We start from the raw sequence: 18,250 nt of genomic DNA, 5'->3' as shown, positions 1-18,250 counted from the left end.
CATGACTTCTCACAACTCGCTGTGTCCCCTCACTTACTCAGAAATAGTTGCATGTGATCTCTGCCCGTCTCTCTCTCCCATCGATTGCAGTTGGCACTCTAGCTGCGCTGCCCTCTGGCTGGCCTGACTCATCCTCGTTGTCCTCAAAATATGTTTGTTCCACATCTGTACCTTTTTTCGTGGCAAGGTTGTGCAGCATTGCACAAGTGGCAATAATCTTGCAGCAGGTGATGGGTTTGTACTGGCGTGCGCCTCCGCTCTTGTGGAGGCAGCGGAACCTGCTCTTCAGTAGTCCAAACGTGCGCTCCACCACATTGCGTGTTGTTTTGTGGGCCACGTTGTATCGTCTCTCACTCTGGGTTGCTGGGTGTAGGTAGGGAGTGAGGATGAATGAACGGCATGCATATGCACTGTCGCCTGGATGAGTAAAAGGGAACCATCAGTTACATGCCTCTATACACTCTGATTTGCAGGTTTCAAGGGGCGTCACTGTTACTTACCCAGCAGGTATCCCTCTCCGAATTCTCCGGCACTCAGTCGTGTGTAGATCCCACTATTCTGGAAGATGTAAGAGTCGTGGGTGCTCCCAGGAAACTTTGCAACAATATCTGTGATGATGTTCCCTGCATCACAGATCACCTGCACATTGATGGAGTGGGTGGACTTCCTGTTCCTGTAGATGTGCTCTGTATCAGCTGGTGGACAGATTGGGATGTGTGTACCATCAATACAGCCGATGACATGGGGGAACTGTGCCATGTGATAAAAGTCTGTTTTTGTTTTCTGCAGTGCAGCCTGTGTGTTTGGGAAGCTTATGTAGTGGTGCATTCTCTGCATCATGGCATCCAGGAACTTCCTGAAGAAACGGGACAGGCAACTCTGGGATACACCACCCACCGCAGCTATCACCACCTGATAACTGCCGGATGCCAGTAGATGTAGGCTGCAGAGCACCTGCACATGTGGTGGTATGGCGTGCGCCCTTCTTGTTGGCTGGTCCAGGAGTGGGTGCAGGTCCCTTATCAGGTCCATTATGGTTTCGGGGTGTAGCCTGTACCTCTCATGTATCTCTGCATCAGTCAGCTGGAATAGTGTGATGCGCTGTCTGTAGATTTGTTCCTCCCGTCGCCACACCCTCAGTCCTGCTGCCTGTAGACGTAGGCGCCTTGCAATGACGTACATGGCGGCCATGTTGTCCACGCTGTTGCATTTTGGGATTGCTTATGTGCATTGTTGATGGTTACCACCTGCTTTCAATCCGTGTTAATTACCGACTCTTATTTACCGATTTTCCTGGATTTCTTAATTACCGACTGCTCCTACATGTCATTTTAAATTTTTACCACTTCATATTTACCACTTCATATTTACCGATTCGTTAATTATGTATTCGGTAAATATGAATCGGTATTTTAGAATTCGGTAACTATGAATCGGTATTTACCGCCTCATATTTACCGAAAAGTGGTTTTTGGACTCCTACATCTCACTTGTCTGGATACCGGTCGGTAACGGCATATTTACCGAAAATCGGCCGTTACCGACCGGTATTTCGCTACCTACATGAGGCCCTTGGTGACTTATTAAGTCAATCTATCTCCTCCAGGGAAGAGAATATGTCAGATCTATTGTGTAGTGGGATACTAGATTGAAGATGACTATTTGAGCGTGTAGGTCTCTGCTGTAATACTTGATGCTGGACATGAATTGTTGGAGGGTAGAAAAACTCTAGAGGAACTACGTTTATGCTTCTAGTTGTCACATGAACACTACCAAGTCTTCGCAAGATCTCCTGTATTAAACTGGGGTATCTAAGTCTGAGAACTATACAATCGCCAGGTAGTGTTTTCTCCCTTGTCCCTACCCAGCCCACCCTTCTTACCATTTTGAACTCGGCAAACAGAGCTTCTGTTAGCCAAGTCTTAGTTCCAAGCCAGCAGAGCGCCTTGTTCCTTAGTGCCTCCCAGGTTTCATTGGCCAGGGGAGTAAGAGAAGGTACATTTGCCAGTACTATTATGTATGGTGTAGCTTCTGGCGGCAAATGCAATCTCGCCCTTTCCTTATTCTCCCAATTCGTGTGGCTACATGAGGCCTAGGCAGTGGTTGGGAGCGGCTAGAGTTACTGTTTATTGAGGCTTCGGTGTATTTCATATTTATGATATTCTCATGCCCTTCAGGTACCCTTGCTAAGGTATGAGAAATATCTTCACGAGGGGCAAGAATTGTCCTATCGTTATCCAATTTTAGGAGTGGGTATTACGATGGTATTTAAATTATTTGCAGAACGTGCCCCTTGGTGTCTTCTCAATACATCCTCAAAAGCAGAAACCCTATCCAGTATTTTCTCGATGGGAACTTTAACTAATGAAAATAAATTATTAACATCCAAACCCTCCCCTTTAGCATCAGCATCAGCAATATAAGAAGACACACTCTGAAGCACTTTTTGATCGTTCAACTTCAAGCTATTCAAGACCATGTCTATATGTTCTAGGCGTTCGTTCATTTTGGCAAGATTAATGTCAATCTGATCTGTAAGCTGGTTTAGAGCATTATCCAGAGCTGACTTGCCAGCCTCGATAGTCGCATTCTTTAAAGGGATACCGGATATTAAGGGCAAGAGATCATCGGTCTGAGTACTTATAGAGTTTGTTTGGATCAATGCAGGGTAAATATGCTGCGGATCCTTTTGTACTTTAGTCTTATGTATGTCCTTGCCTTTGCCCCGTTTACCCTTCGCTGTAAGGTCTTTTTTCATCTGATCACTCTGAAATGTAGAGGTTTGAGTCCGTAAGGCTATTCTTGGCTCGTTGGAAATGTCCGTAGTGGGGGTCTGCGGTCCGTGAATATATGTAGCCTGGGGTGTCCCCTGCAGAGTGGTTGTCAAACAGGCTAGAGTAGTTGAAGCAGCAATACCTATAGAGGAGCGCCTTTGCAGGGAAGAGGGATATAAAGATAGCCTCCGCTCTGTAAGTTCAATTTCATGATTGAGCAGTGATTCGGCCCTTATCATAAATGCATCCAGTGTCCCTTTGACCCCCACAGACCCCTTGCTTTTGCTCATTGTATGAGGGAATAGGAGGATCAATAGGAGGATCAATACCACCTCATCACGGGTGGAAACAACATCCAACTGTGACAAAGGATATAATAGCACTGAGGTACCAGGCAAGAAAGGTCCTCGCTCCTTGGTCCTGTCTGCGCTGTCAGTTGTATGAGAGGGGGCCCTGCCCTGCCTCCTCCTGCCACTGACAGGCGCCTCCGGGTGCAGGATGGTGACGTTGCGGCGTGCACCGCTTGTGGTGCTGGATGCGATAATCCCTCAACAACTCCAGTGGCTCACTCCACTGGACAATCCCGTCTCCCTGGTGGCGGGGGCAGCGCTACGGGTGAACAACAGCCAGACAAGGCTGGGAACACCGGGCGGGAGGCGCACAAAGGTGCACAAAGTCCCGTCCTCCAGCCGCTTGGATCTCGGCATCTGTAGCTCCTCGCAGACCCGAATCGGCGCTCTCACTCGTCAGGTTTAGGGGTGCCTTCTACCACAGGACGATGATGTCGCAGGTATCAACCGTCCACCATCAATAAAAAATGTCACAAGTTGTTCTGTTCCAGGGACGTGTAGGCGATGCAGAGCTTTTTAACCGTTGCACTCTGGGCCTTGTAGTCCACAATTGTCCCTGATGTCTCCAGGCCTGTAGGTACCTCTCTACTGCTCTCTTCCAGTCCTTCTGCGCCTGCCGCTAGATCCATGGTCCGTGCACCTGACTGCTGCTCGCTTGCTCGCTCAATCTCTGGTCCCGCCACAGTCAATATAAGCGATGTGTGTCTTGCAAGTCTAAAGCGAATACGCTATCCTTTTCAAGACAAAGGGCAAAGTTTACCACGAGATCTGTAGCGAGTACGCTGATCTCATCCCCACTGCCGTCAAAGCGTTCTGAACCGGAGGCATCTCTTATATATTTAGAACAGTAGCTGGCCATGCAAAGAAATGAACACACTATGGAAACATCTTGTGGGGGATCAGCATTTGACAGCGCTTGTACTTTAGCTTGATCTGGTGTCATACCCACCTCCGAAAAGATATGGCAACAGGATTTTAGCTTTGTCTTATAGAACTCACATTTGTCTCCTTCAGTCTGGATAATATCACATTTAAAGATGTCCCATACCTCTGCCCCATATGTTGCTGTCGGAGTACAATGCTATTTATAAATTTGCAGGAGGGGCAGTAGAGCTCCCCCACCTCTGGGTTGAGGTAGGTTAAATAGTGTGCCAATAGCCTTTGTTAGACTGGTCCTACAATGAGCAGTAAGTGAAGCTCATGATCCGGTAGCAGCACAATTTAAAACTAAACATGAGAAAGTGCTGGTGCATTTTAATTTATTATTGACAGCAGTAAGAGTGGACAGCTGGTGATTCGTAGGGCGTGTCATTTTTTAGCAATGTTTGAATGACTTTGGTGCTTTGACATGTAGACTGTTCTTTGACTCACATGCGGCTAGTACGACATGCACACGCTTTTCTGAAGTAAACATCAACATGGCTCAACCATCTTCTTTACTTTCACTTGATACTGATATGGATGAATTGTTTGATGATGAGTTAGATGACTTAATTCCATGTTGATTTGTCGTACCTGACCTCTCCGCTGGGCCTTGTGGGTGCGCATCGAACATTGCTTCTGGAATGTTCCGGTGGACATTTTGTCTCCTCTCTGTGATGCACTTGTTCTTTCCTTTGCTTTGCACATCATCATGAAATGGTTCTCCTTCTCACAGCCCTTGCATGTCTGTCCAATGTTAGGACATTAGTCTTCGTGTGGAAACGAAAATCCACATCTACAACATAACTTCTTTTTATGTGTAGACATCACCTTGTGTCCTTCAGTGTTTTGCTTTGACTTCCTTCTCACATTCATAACGGATTCATTCTGGGCAACTCCAGCTTCCATGTCAGCAGGTTGTCGATTTGCACACTCTTCAGCTTTAGCAGCCATTAACACTCTTTCAAGATTCAGAGTTTATCTCAGTATTCGCCATCTGAATGAATCGGACAAGCATCCATCAATGACCCTGAGACAAATGGCCTTTTCATCATTAAATTCATTGACCTTACAGTGTTTGATAAATGTGTCAAGCCTCTCTACAAATTTATCAATGGTTTCACCAACTTTCTGTCATTGTCTTTCGTTGTCAACATTTGGCATTTGATTAAACTTGAACTTCAAGGTTTGTTTAATCTGATGGTATGTTATTTGCTCATAAGTTCATGGCATTTTCTTTATGACTTCTTTACGACATCACCAGCAAGATTTTTGAGGTATTTGATAAAAAATGTTATCAGTCTCTTCAAGGGCATCGATAAAATCTTCAAATGTCTCTATCCACGCAATCAAGAAAGCAGCAGCATTGTAGACCCATGTGGAACTTTCTGAGGTGGGACGTGGCAGTCTTTCGACCACTGCTTCTAGCGCATTCTCTCTGAGACGCTGTGGCAGACTGGCCTCTGGATCACCCTTGATAATAACTGGTAACATGATTTTTTTTTCTTGGTCTCTATCGAAACTACAACCTGCCCCTATTCCGGACTCATCGCTGACTTTCACTCTTCAGAAACCTGTGGAGTTGTTCTGAGTCCCACTCAGAAGCTTTGGTGGCTCGCCTCTTCAGGTATGGATGGGTCTGTAAGCACAACCTCGGGCTTTTCTCCTTGGGCTGCTGTGCCCAGTGCTGCAGCATGAAGACTCTCTTTAATTTCTTCTGTGGCATGTGCTTGCAGTTTGCTTGCACCACGGCAAACTCTTTTATTTTTTTATTTTTTATTTTTTTATTGAGGAAAGCATTAGGTACAAGAAATATATAATATACTTAAAATCATTATTAGAACCAGTTTAGACGAAAACAAAAAAAAAAGAAAAAAAAAAAGAAAAACGAAAACAACAGCTTCTCAATACATGACAAGAAAAAGCTATAGCTGTAGCAGCCACAGCAAACTCTCTGAGAGAGCACTGTCAATCTCCGGGTTACTTCTCCCCTATTACGTCACCATTTGTAGTGTCTTCCCAGCTGGGGTACCCGCCAATGACTACGCCACTCAGGGAACTTAGTATTACACCCATCTAATTAATCTGCCTGTAACTGTGAACTCAATATTGTAAAGCAGCCTTCACTACATTACACTCTTTTCATTACGTCATAGCTCTACAGCATTCATAAGGAGCCAAAAGGATTCCATCATTGTTAATTCGCAATGCACTACACCGGGGACCCTATTCCTAGGGGTGGCTGATTTAATAAAGGGGAGTGCGTGCTCCCTCTCCGTGCCTAATAAGGCACTGAGGACCCCATCCACTGGGGCCAAAGTGCTTAAAAAACTGGAAGTGCGGCTGCAAGACTCCCTTTCCCGAGCCTAAAAAGGTCCCAGGGACCACATCCACCAGGGCCAAAATGTAACAAAATGGGAGGGGGGTGCTGGCACTCCCCGTTTCGTCTAAGAATGATTTTTCAAAGCTAGTGTCAGCAGTGTCAGCTGGTCATATTTACTTGGTGGTGTGTAAACTGCACAAACAAAGCGAGCTAAGGTCTAATAAAAGGGGGTTGGGTGTTCTCCTGCAGCCCAGTCCTTTTCAGGATAATTTCTTTTAAAGTGGAGACCCTAATGGTGCATTTTACAGCACATTTTACAGTATCTTGTGTCTCAGTGGGGGTACGTTCGCTTGCAGTTTTTAAATGTTTCATATTCAGTCACCGGTACATTTCTTTCCAGCCGTCCACTAAGGGCACTACCAGTGGGCACAATGATGATGTAGAAAATAGTTTGTGTGTGCACATGCACGACTTTGCTTCTCATAGTTTTACAGTCAAACTAAGGGTCCTGAAGGCTATCATCCTCAGCACATACCAAATGCAGTGCAAACAATGCCAAGTTGTATGACGAAGTCTATAAACCAAGTGCCTTGTTCCAGTTTCAGATATAGTAATGCCAGCAATAAATGCTTTTTCATAAATGCTGATGCCGAAATGAAGACCACAGAAATACAGCAGACAAACTTTAGTTATTTGCAATATTGATAAATTCATTATAGGTTTGAACACTACATCTGCCATGTGTTGGTAAGCAGTGATGGTGCAGTGTTCAAATGAATAAACATGTGATAAGGTGGGTAACGCAGGTATATTAAAATCAATGACTGAATTACTTCAGGTATACAAGGCATGGAGATCAGGCAAGGGTACATGTCCAAGTGATAATTACGGAAATGCTGCCCATTTTTTAAATTTGTTGATGGTGTTTTAAACCCTAAACCAGGACATGACTGGGGTCTTCTTCAGGACAACATCAAGCAGTGCTTATCATGTCTACCCTCTAGCTGCTTCAGAGTAATCTCTGCATATGTGGATGGTCAGTGTACAGGATGGAAAGAACGAATCATGTAACCCAAAGGGGTTAAATGCAAATTCCTTAAAAGTCTACATGAGACTCTTACAGAAAAGATCAGAGTTGTAGTGCTGTGGAGGCATGGCAGGAAGCCACGACATCTCTGACAGCTAAATGCAGAGCATTCCCTCACTTTCCTGGCGCTTGACATTTAACAACCATGACAACTCACTATGTACGTGGCGGCCACAAAAACTGGAACATTAATGATGGGCACAGGATGGTGCCAGGCTCGACGCCATATTTTTAAAAAGATAAACTGGCATTTTCTCCTGACTGTCTATTGCCCATATCATAGGGTAAGAGGTACTTCAGGGGGATTTCAGCCAGACAACACTATACATAAGTGTCTTATAGTTTCCCATCTAGAAGCATGGAATTGCATATCTTCTGAAAAAACAGAATCGTTTTCAAGCCATCTTCATGAAGTAGAACCAGCTGACAGCTGTGTTTCACATCTCAAAAATAAATTCTACACACCTTATTGATGATGGAAACAGGAAATGTTAGTTTTAAGTGTGAGGTATAGTTTCAAACTCCCTTTTTGCTTTATAACTCTTTCTATGTCTATATGATCTGTAAGGTTGAGGTTTGTGTGTTTGTTATCATAGCAGGGAAATGTGGTGGTAAAAGACAAAGTTGGTTAAGGGCGCTGAGCTTCAGCTGGAGTGACCTGGTCTGACCCTTCAATTTGCAGGCTTGCACCTCACTCAGCCAACCCTTACCTGAATGAGGGGGGGGGGGGAGGCTGTGACACTAGAACCATTTGAGGAACAGGAGAAGTAGCTGACAGGGTTGAACCAGGAAAGTGTTTGATGGGGGACATAAATTATTGCAATTCGAGTTGTGTACCAAGCCATGTTCTATATCCTCTTGTCAATGCCCTGCACCTTCGAAAGGTATGGCCAGGCAGGTATGCAAAAGGCATTGACTCCCACTTTGAAAGTCAGAACTCCCCTGTGGAAATGGTCATCTGCAACTCACAGGCTCTCTCCGCACATGAGCTTACAACAAATGTGTCGTTAAACGAAGGAAGTGTTAGAATTCATTTCTTTAGCTATACATCCTTTGAACTTGCAGCAGCATTTCAGACCTGTCATTGCTCTCCCTCCCAACACACGTGTTTCAAACCAAATGTGCCCTTCCTCAGGGTTCATGGGTTCACATGGGTGATATGCAGTACTGACTTTCAAATCATTGGTCACTATTTTGAATTTCAGATAGATAAATAGAACTTAACCTTTCAACTTTCTCTTCCCCAGCACCTTAGTTGAAACATCATTAAAAAACATACACAGCAATCAGTAACGAACAGAAACATTGATTGCCCGCAGAGTTTCAGTTCATTTTAGACTCTCCGTGTAATATGAGCGCCCTCTACTGACCATAAATCCAAATGATTTTTTTCAGCTGTTGAATGCCGATTTTTTTTATTTGCGTATTGAATATAATGATTCAAAGACCTAGAACAAAAATGTCATTCTTTCGTAATTGCAAAAATACAAGCCTTTATTCAATGTTTTATTAGATTTAACTTAACCAATAATTCCGTCTGCATCCCTCAGATGGCCGTTGCCTTTCTCTAGCCCTTATTAGGAGACCATTGGAACTTGCACCATCCATTGCTAGTGTCAATCAATCTATCAATCAATCAGGATTTATAAAGCGCGGCTAGTCACCCGATAGGGTATCAAGGAGCTTGCACGTCCCAGGGGTTTATTCGAACAGCGAGGTCTTGAGGGCCATTCAGAATTCCGGAATTGAGGTGATGGTTCGGAGTTGCGTGGGGATGCTGTTCCGGGTCCATGGTGATGTGAGAAACTCTTTATACATTAAAATTTGCTAATAACTGCCGCCCAAGCTATTTTTTTATTTTTTGGGTGACAGGTATTAGTAATTTTTAATGCATATAAACAACTGTTATACGTAGCGGTGTTTAGAATTGAGTGCTTAGAATTGAGTGCCGGTGCCAAGCACTGAAAACCACCGGCTCAAATTAAGCACTGCCATTAACTGCTTTTTATATGAGAGACATTTCCACCATTAGCACAAATTCTCAGTCTTTCACTTTTTCCACTGCGGGCCCAATGAAAGTATTCAGTGGCATCGCATCTATCAGTTTTAAATCCTCTAAATATTTTCAGAACAACATGTTTTAAACAGATTTTTGAAATTCCAATATCTTTCTTATCACATGGGCATTCTAAAATGTAAACCACAAATATAGTAAGACAATTAAAAAAAAAAAACATCATTTTTACTATAATGTTTACCATTATTGAGCATTTTGATTGAACTGTGTGCTAATTGCACATGAGACAATACCCACGCATAAAAACATAAAGACATCAGTAAAGACGACATCCCCATCATTTCTGGTTTGGTTTGAATATTAAAAGTGACTGTAGATTATTATTTAAATTGGGTGGTTTTTGAAAGGGCAAAACAGGATGCATATATATATTTTTCACTGGAAAATGCAAAGGTTACAGGGATGTTATACTTATGCTCAGATTTCACTCGTACAAAATAGGGATGGGCGGAATTTGCGAAATTCACTTTCGCAAATTATCACGAAAATGTTAAAACTCTCCGCAAAAACGCAGAAATATCGCGAAGATGCGGAAGTTTATTTCCCGCCTGTTCACGGTATTTTCTGCGTGGTCGCGGCTCGCCAACTTACCCATGCGGTTGCTCGCGGGCGTGGCCATCTTGTTTTCACTTGTCTCGCGGTGCATGATCGCGAGAATAAAGACGTGATCGCGCGGCGAATGACGTTACTGCGGGCACGAACTGTCGCGAGACAGCGCAAATGGCTACAAACAATCCAACATCTCGTGGAGAACACAACCGGATCGGGAAAACTTGTCGGCGAACGCGGGGATTCAGGTGAGGCGATCGCGCGCACGCGAGAATGTATTATTTTACAGCGCGAGCAAGCAAAAAATTTCCAGTAAAATGCGGATTGAGGAAATTTTGACATTTTCGCGCTCTCCGCGGAACGCGAAAATGTCAAATTATCGCAATTTCCGCGAGCGGAACGGATTTTTAGCCCAGGCCTAGTACAAAACCAGTGAACTTCAGCAGTTATAGTTACTTAGCTACCTATAACTTATGTCTCAGAATGCATTGCTTATGACCTCACATATTACATTACTCACGACATGGTCAGTGGCATCACTGATGACATCATTGATGACATCTCAAATGACATAATTGATGACATCATTCAGTGAATGTGTTTCGTATACCTTTCATAGACTTAAAGATGTTTACTAAGCTAAAGCATAAGTTAAATTACTAGTTTTTCTGTACGAATAATGAGTGATACTGTTTCTAACATATGTTGATCGAGTGGTTTGTGACTGTCTGTATCAGAATGTGAGTGGGCATCTGAGTGACTGTATGGGTGTGTGAGTGGTTGTCTGGAACTGCCAGTGGGTGTGTGAGCAGCTGTTTTTGTCTGTCAGTGGATATGTGAATGGCTGTACGGGTCCGTGAATCTGTTTGTGAGTTGTTTTCTTGGTGTGTGACTGGCTTTGTGAGTGGTTGTATGTGTGTGTTAGTGGGTGTGTGAGTGTTTGTATGGGTGTGTGAATAGGTGTGTCAGTGGTTGTATGGATGTGTGAATAGGTGTCTGAGTAGATGTGTGAGGGAGTGTGTAAGTGGTTGTATGGGTGTGTGAGTGGTTGTTTGGGTGTGCAAGTGGGTGTGTGAGCACTTGTATGGGTGTGTGAGTAGTTTTGTGGTTGTGTAATGGGTGTGTGTGTGGTTGTGTGTGTATGATTGGTTGTATGGGTCTGTAAGTGGGTGTGGGAGTGGTTGTATGGGGTGGGAGCGAATGTGAGTGTGTGAGTAATTGTATGGATCTGTGAGTGGGTGGGTGAGTAGTTGTGTGGGAGTGGTTGTATGGATGTGTGAGTAGGTGTGTCAGTGGTTCTGTGGACGATGTTACCAGTGATGTCATCAGTGATGTTATCACTGATGTCACTAGCCATGTCATGAGTGATGTAATATGTGAAGACATAAGCAGTGCATTGCAGGGAACAGAAGTTACAGTTAGCTCAGGTAGCTCTAACTGCTGAATTTCACAGTGGTTGTATTAGTGAAATCTAAGCCTATCTATAGCATCCCTATAACCTTTGGATTTTTCCTGAGAATTTCTAAGGTTTTTCAATACTGTTTCTTAGCTACAATGTCCCTGTAACCTTTTGTTTGTTTTCAGTGAACATTTAAGTTTAAAATAAATTCTATTTCCTAACTATAACGTCCCAATAACCTTCGTGTTTATCAGTGAATTTCTACATCTTTTTACTATAACGTACCTGTAACATTTTTGTGTGAATTTCTAAGGTTTAATTAAATTATATTTCCTATATGTAACCTGTAACACTTGAGAGCGAGTGTGTGAGTGGCTGCATAGCTTGGTGAGTGGGTGTGAGTGGCTGTATGGTCAGTGACTGGGTTTGTGAGTGGCTTTGTAGGTGTGTGAGTTGGTGTATGAGCAGCTGTATGGGCCTGTGAGTGGGTGTGTGATTGGATGTATGGGTCTGTGAATGGGTGTGTGAGTGGCTGCATAGATCTGTAAGTAGGTGTGTGAGTGGCTGTATGGATCTGTAAGTGGGTGTGTAAGTAGCAGCATGATGTGTGAATGGATGTGTGAGTAATTTTTAGGATGTGTGAGTATGTGAGTGAGTGGCTGTGTAGATCTGTGAGTGGGTGTGTGAGCGGTTATGTTGCTGCGTGAGTGGGTGTGTGAGTGACTGTATGGGTGTGTGAGTGGCTGTGTGGGTCAGTAAATGAGTCTGTAAGTGACCTTGTGGATCTGTGAGTTGGTCTGCGAGTGTCTCTGCGGGTCGATGAGTTGGTCTGTGAGTGCCTGTGTTTGTCTGTTTGTGGGTGTGAGTGGTGCTAATGATTTTGGGAATTTGCATACTTAGGATATTTAAAAGGGAGAACCAGGGACTCTGCTCTCACCAAGAGACAACAAGAAAGAAATCACTCATCATAGTCACTACAGATGAGATTGCACTCCAATAGATCAACAATGCATTCACCTACATTAAGGATTTCCTATCATTTTTTCAACATGGAATTTAAGACGAAACACACTTGCTTTGCCTTTGCAAAGCCCAAGAAGTAAGTGCTTCTTATTGAGGTTTAATTTCTATGAAATGAGCATCAGAGCAAGAATGGAACCTCATTCTTTCCAAGAAAAGTCCACAGTTTTGCTGAAAATGTCTGTCTAACTGTGGGGACTGGGACCCCATCCCCCAGGCCTAACCTCCCCATGCTGGGTGCCCTGGAGCCCACCCAGGGCACCGAGTGTGCAATGCTGGGGACTGCCGGGGGAGCCTAAATGCCCATGCAATGCTTGCCGGCTCCCCGCCTCCATAGCAAATACAACAAAATGATGTACTGGTGCTGACACATTTCAACCACAAAACCCAAGAGAAGAGATCCGGATTGAATCTATCTTTTTTGCTCACTATGCCTCCCCTGGTTTGAACACAGCCATATGCAAATCAGTCTTGACCCTGCTCTTCATGGGAACAGTCCAGCCCGAAATGCTAGGCCAGGTCCTCCCTGGACAGGAAACAAGCATCCTGGGACTGTTTTTGGGGCATCACCCCTTATCAGACAGGCTAGCTTGACTCCAGTGGCATGGAGAGCACGGGACCCACATCTGGGCATACCCGTCCCACTAGGGGTGACAAATGCAAAAAGAACAATTGATGGATAGAATGTTGAACAATGTCAAACATTCACCCCAGTACAGAGATCTAGGCCTAAATCCATCATATTTTTGCTTCACATGCTATTCAAGTTTAAACTCATCCATTTGCAAATCATTCTCGGCCCTGTTTGAATCTTTTAACCCCAGGGAGGTGTTGGTCCCCGGGGCCTTTAAGGGCCTGAGGAAGGGGGCTGCGTGCCCCCTCCTAATATAAAAAGTAACCCCAGGGAGGTGGTGACCTCTGGGTGTAAAGCTTACCTCGCAGAGGAGGGTGCATGCACCCCCTCCAATTTACATTTTTAAAAGAATGCCCCTGGGACCTGGCCCAAAAACAAGCATAGGAACTTGCACTTATTTTTTTAAATTTTTCACTGGGGTTGGTGGATCCGCCCGCGATTTCTGTCAGGAAAAAAAAATGCTTTTTTGACCTGGTGGCATCCAGGGCGGCTCCTCCGCTATGGCAAGGGAGAGTCGCCCCACTGCTTTTGAGCAGTGTAAAGTAAAGAAAATATATAATGTTAATAACTTTGAGTCATTATCATGTTATGTTTCCTTTGCTTGGGACTGCTCTGCTCTCGGAGCAGGGAAGGGGAGGAGTGGTTTTCCCACTCCTCAGTGCGCAATGACTGTTTAGTCAGCCCTCTCGGGCCACCCAAACCAGTCATGCTCACTTTCCCCGTCCTCCATGCAGGCTGCATTTCAGCCTGCGTGGAGAAAAAGCCCAGGCACCCATTCTCTGGTTGAGTGTTGAACTAGGACACACAAAACTAACCACAATGCTGCATTTCAGCGTTGCGATTGGTCAGGGGAGCCTGGGTGCTTACCAATCATAACGCGGCATTGCAGTGTTGTATTTGGTCTGGGTGTTCTTCCTGGCTTCCTGTCCCATGAGGAGAGCAGGAGCAAGGAGCAGAGACGCCGGACCCGGCAGCAAGGTAAGTGCATATCTTTTTTTTAAGTGCGCACCCATTCCCCCTGTGCCCCCTCACCCCCATACCTCCCTTCACCTCCAGCTCACGCCCTGCCACCCACGAGTCATGCCTGTTGCCACTGGCGGCATCCCAGGGGATCCCAGCACCCGCGCAGGGGATCACTGTATTTCTATCCACCCCCTTTTCTTTTTTGTAACTTTCTTTGGTACTCAGCTGAGTACGAGTTCCCAAATAGCTGCCAACACTTCCTGGCTGAATTGTTGACAGTCAATCAGATTTCAGCACGGGGACTGTCGGATTCACGGAAGGTCCGCGTTCCTAGATATACATATTTGGTTTTCAGTTAATATCTCTAAAACTACTGAACGGATTTACACCAAATCACAAAAAAACATGCTTTCTGGACCAAGAGATTGCTTTCTGCCAAATTTGGTTGAATTCCTTCCAGAGGTTCAGGCTGTAGTCGTGTTCAAAATCCCCATGGGAAGAACGCATTTTGGGCCTCCTCTTTTTCTTGACCCCCACTTGACAAATCACCCTGAAACTTTAAGGACAGCAGCTGAAGGGACTGGGGTACTAGTAATGCAAAGATTTGTCTAACAACGCCAAAGTTATTGGAAAACAGAAAACACTTTTCCTGTAGAAGCTAGCTCCTGACTCTAACTACCTAGTGGTGACCACCAGTAGGTAATATATATATAGATCAATCAGTCAGCATTTGTAGAGCACAGCGCTGTCCCCCCTGGGGTATCAGCGCCCTGGAGTATGAAGTCTCCATCATGCCAGCTCTCCCTGTGACAGGTCTTAAGCTTAAGGAAATGGTGGGAAAAGGGTAGAAACGTGCAGAAAAAGGCACAATAGAGGGCAGAAAAATGAGTAAACAGAAAAGGCAAAACAGAGGGCAGAAAAAATTAGCAAAGAAGACAAAACAGAGCAGAAGAGGGCAAAACAGAGAGCCAAAAATGAGCAGAAAGGGAAAATGGATGCAAAAAAATAGGAAAAAAGGCAAAACAGAGGGTAGAAAAGCAAGCAGAAAAGACAAAACAAAGGGCAGAAAAACGAGCAGATGAGAGCAAAACAACGGCCTGAAAAACAAGCAGAAAAGCCCAAACAGAGGGGGCAGAAAAACTAGCAGAAAAGGCAAAACAGAGGGCAGAAAAAATGATCAGCAGACGCAAAACAGAGCAGAAGAGGGCAAAACAGAGAGCAGAAAAAACAGCAGAAAAGTCAAAATGGAGGACAGAAATATATATACACACACACACATAACCACACACACACACTTTTTTTCGCATAGATTTACAGTCAAACTAATGGCCCTGAAGGCTATCACATACCAAATTCAGTGTAAACAACGCTTGTTTCAGATTTAGTAATGCCAGCAAAACATGTTTTTTTCCCAAAAATGCTGATGCTGAAATGAAGACCACAGAAATGAAGTACTCAAACTGTAGTATATGTTCTCTACTGATAAATACATTTTAGGTTTGAACATTACATCTGCTATGTTTTGGTTAGTAGTGATGGTGCAGTGTTCAAACGAATAAATATGACAAGGTAGATAACACAGGTATATTAAAATAAATGACTGAATTACTTTAGGTATACAGGGCATGGAGAACAGGCAAGGGTACATGTCCTATACCAAGTCATACTTACGGTAAAGCTGCCCATTTGTTGAATTTGTTGATGGTGTTTTAAACCCTAAACCAGGACATGACTGGGGTCTTCTTCAGGACAAAATCAAGCAGTGCTTATCATGTCTACCCTCTAGGTGCTCTAGAGTAATCTCTGCATCTGTGGTCGGTCAGTGTACAGGATGAAAAAAAAGAATCATGTAATCCAAAGGGGCTAAATGCAAATTCCTCAAACATCTACATGAGACTCTTCCAGAAAAGTTCAGAATTGTAGTGCTGTGAAGGCATGGCAGGAAGCCACTACATCTCTGACTGCTAAATGCAGAGTCCTCCCCCCTCTTGCTGGGTGTATGTGGTGGACACAAAAACAGGAGCATTAATGATGGCACAGGATGCTGTCAGGGGCGACACAATATTTTGTAAAAGATAAACTGCAATTTTCTCCTGACTGTTTATTGCCCATATCATGGGGTAAGAGGTACTGAAAGGGGGTGTTCAGCCAGACAACACTAAACCTATTGATCTTATAGTTTCCCATCTAGAAGCATGGAACTGCAAGTCTAAGAAGGACCTTTTCTGAAAAAACTGAATTGTTTTCAAGCCATCTTCATGATATAGAACCAGCTGACACCTGTGTTTCAATTCTTGAAAATAAATTCCACACAGCTTATTGATGATAGAAGCAGGAAAATGTCAGTTTTATATTTGAGCTGGACTTTCAGACTCACTCTTGACTTTAAAACTCTTTCTATGTCTGTGTGATCAGTAAATTTAGGAGCTGTGTGTTTGTTTTCATAGCAGGGAAATGTGGTGGTAAAAGACAAAGTTGGTTAAGGGCGCTTCAATTTGCAGGCTTACACCTCACTCAGCCAACCCTTACCTGAATGAGGGGGGGGGGGGGGGGCTGTGAAACTAGAACCATTTCGCAACACCAGTAAGGCTGGCCCTTCTGGCCTTTTTACCTTCCCCTCAGTTCGGTCCCTTATTTCTCGTTCCTGCACGCATGCCTCTGAGAGTGATTCTATGCTGTGGACCACATCTAGTTGTAACTTAGGACGCCGCAGTCGGTAGTAACTAGATACTGGCTATGTGTGTTCTCATTGGGGACGAATGGCACCCGTGCTAGTCACCTGACCACTCGTCACTTCTTTATGTGCACCCCGGTATTTTCCTTGTGAGTGCAAAATATCACTTGTGTGTTTCATTCGGATACATGGAGTGATCACGGGTGAATGTAAGCCCGATTCAGTGTTTACGTTTTGTGAGACACAACGGAGCACGGTGATATTAATTATCTGTGTGTGGCAAATCAGTATGACTGGTGAGTTGAGTCACATACAACAACGTTACAAATAACATTGGATGACGATTGAGAGGAGCTTGGAACGAAACAGAGTACAGAACATATTTTGTTGTGTTTATATTGTTTCCTTCTCTTTTTTCCAACAGGTATTTTCCCTTGAGAATTACGAGCAAGGATTACCCCACTGTCAATACAGGATGTCTTTTTTTAATTCTAGCCAAGGGTAGGATACACCTTAGCGCATGTAGACGGCCATGGTTAGCATCGGTCCTGACGAAAACCTGGATAACTACCCTCAAGGTTGAAACATGTAGACCTATTTCACTATTTTTTCACTTCACTTTTTTGATACCTCAGGTCAATTTAACCCTACATGGTATCCCGCCAATCTTTTTTAATATTGTTCAGTTGCTCCATGATTAAACAATTTTTGATAGTGAGTTAAATTTGACCAATTTTTTAAATCACTTCATGCACTTGCACCACACCAAAAAACCAGCTCCACTGTAGTCAGGTGTCGCAGCACACCCGGATGACACTTGGTTATCCGGGTGGGACCCCGATGATGAAGCATGTCACCAACTAGGTTGGTGAGTGAGGGGTCTTCTATAAGAAAGGATAAGCCTTTCTTTTCAGTGCACCTCTCCATCCCCTAGGCATTAATTTACCTTTAAGGGTGTACTCCTTCTATTGTTTGTCTAAATTTGCTCCAGGGGACTAGGAGTACCCCAAGCAACTAAACCCTTTCTCTCCTATTGTTTTTTCGTGTATGTGTATATATACATATATACATATACATATATATACATATATTTGTGTATATATATATACATATATACAGATATACGTATATATATATATACACATATATATATATATACATATATATATATATATATATATATATATATATATATATATATATATATATATATATATATATATATATATATATATATATATATACATATATATATATATATATATATATATATATATATATATATATATATATGTATATATATATATATATATATCTCAAGACCGGGGAAACTCAGTCGAAACACGTCATGTTGCTGAATCCACAATAAAACACTGGATAATTGAATGTACTTGGTGGTCCGTACCTGATTTCCCGCTCTAAGGGGAAGATTCATCAGGATCTTGGTTTTTGATATATGTATATATAAATACATATATT

The 18,250-nt window shown here is 43.5% G+C and overlaps 1 protein-coding gene across 2 annotated transcripts in view; it reads left to right on the top strand.

Annotated features, from left to right (window-relative positions):
* Positions 1-18,250, top strand: part of LOC146783988 (solute carrier family 2, facilitated glucose transporter member 11-like) — a 422,910-nt gene that overhangs the window by 30,716 nt on the left and 373,944 nt on the right. The gene's annotated exons all lie outside the window — the stretch shown is intronic.

This window comes from Triturus cristatus, chromosome 11 (genome assembly GCF_964204655.1).
Source record: "Triturus cristatus chromosome 11, aTriCri1.1, whole genome shotgun sequence".
Lineage (NCBI taxonomy): Eukaryota > Metazoa > Chordata > Amphibia > Caudata > Salamandridae > Triturus > Triturus cristatus.
This window is presented reverse-complemented; position numbering and strand designations above follow the sequence as displayed.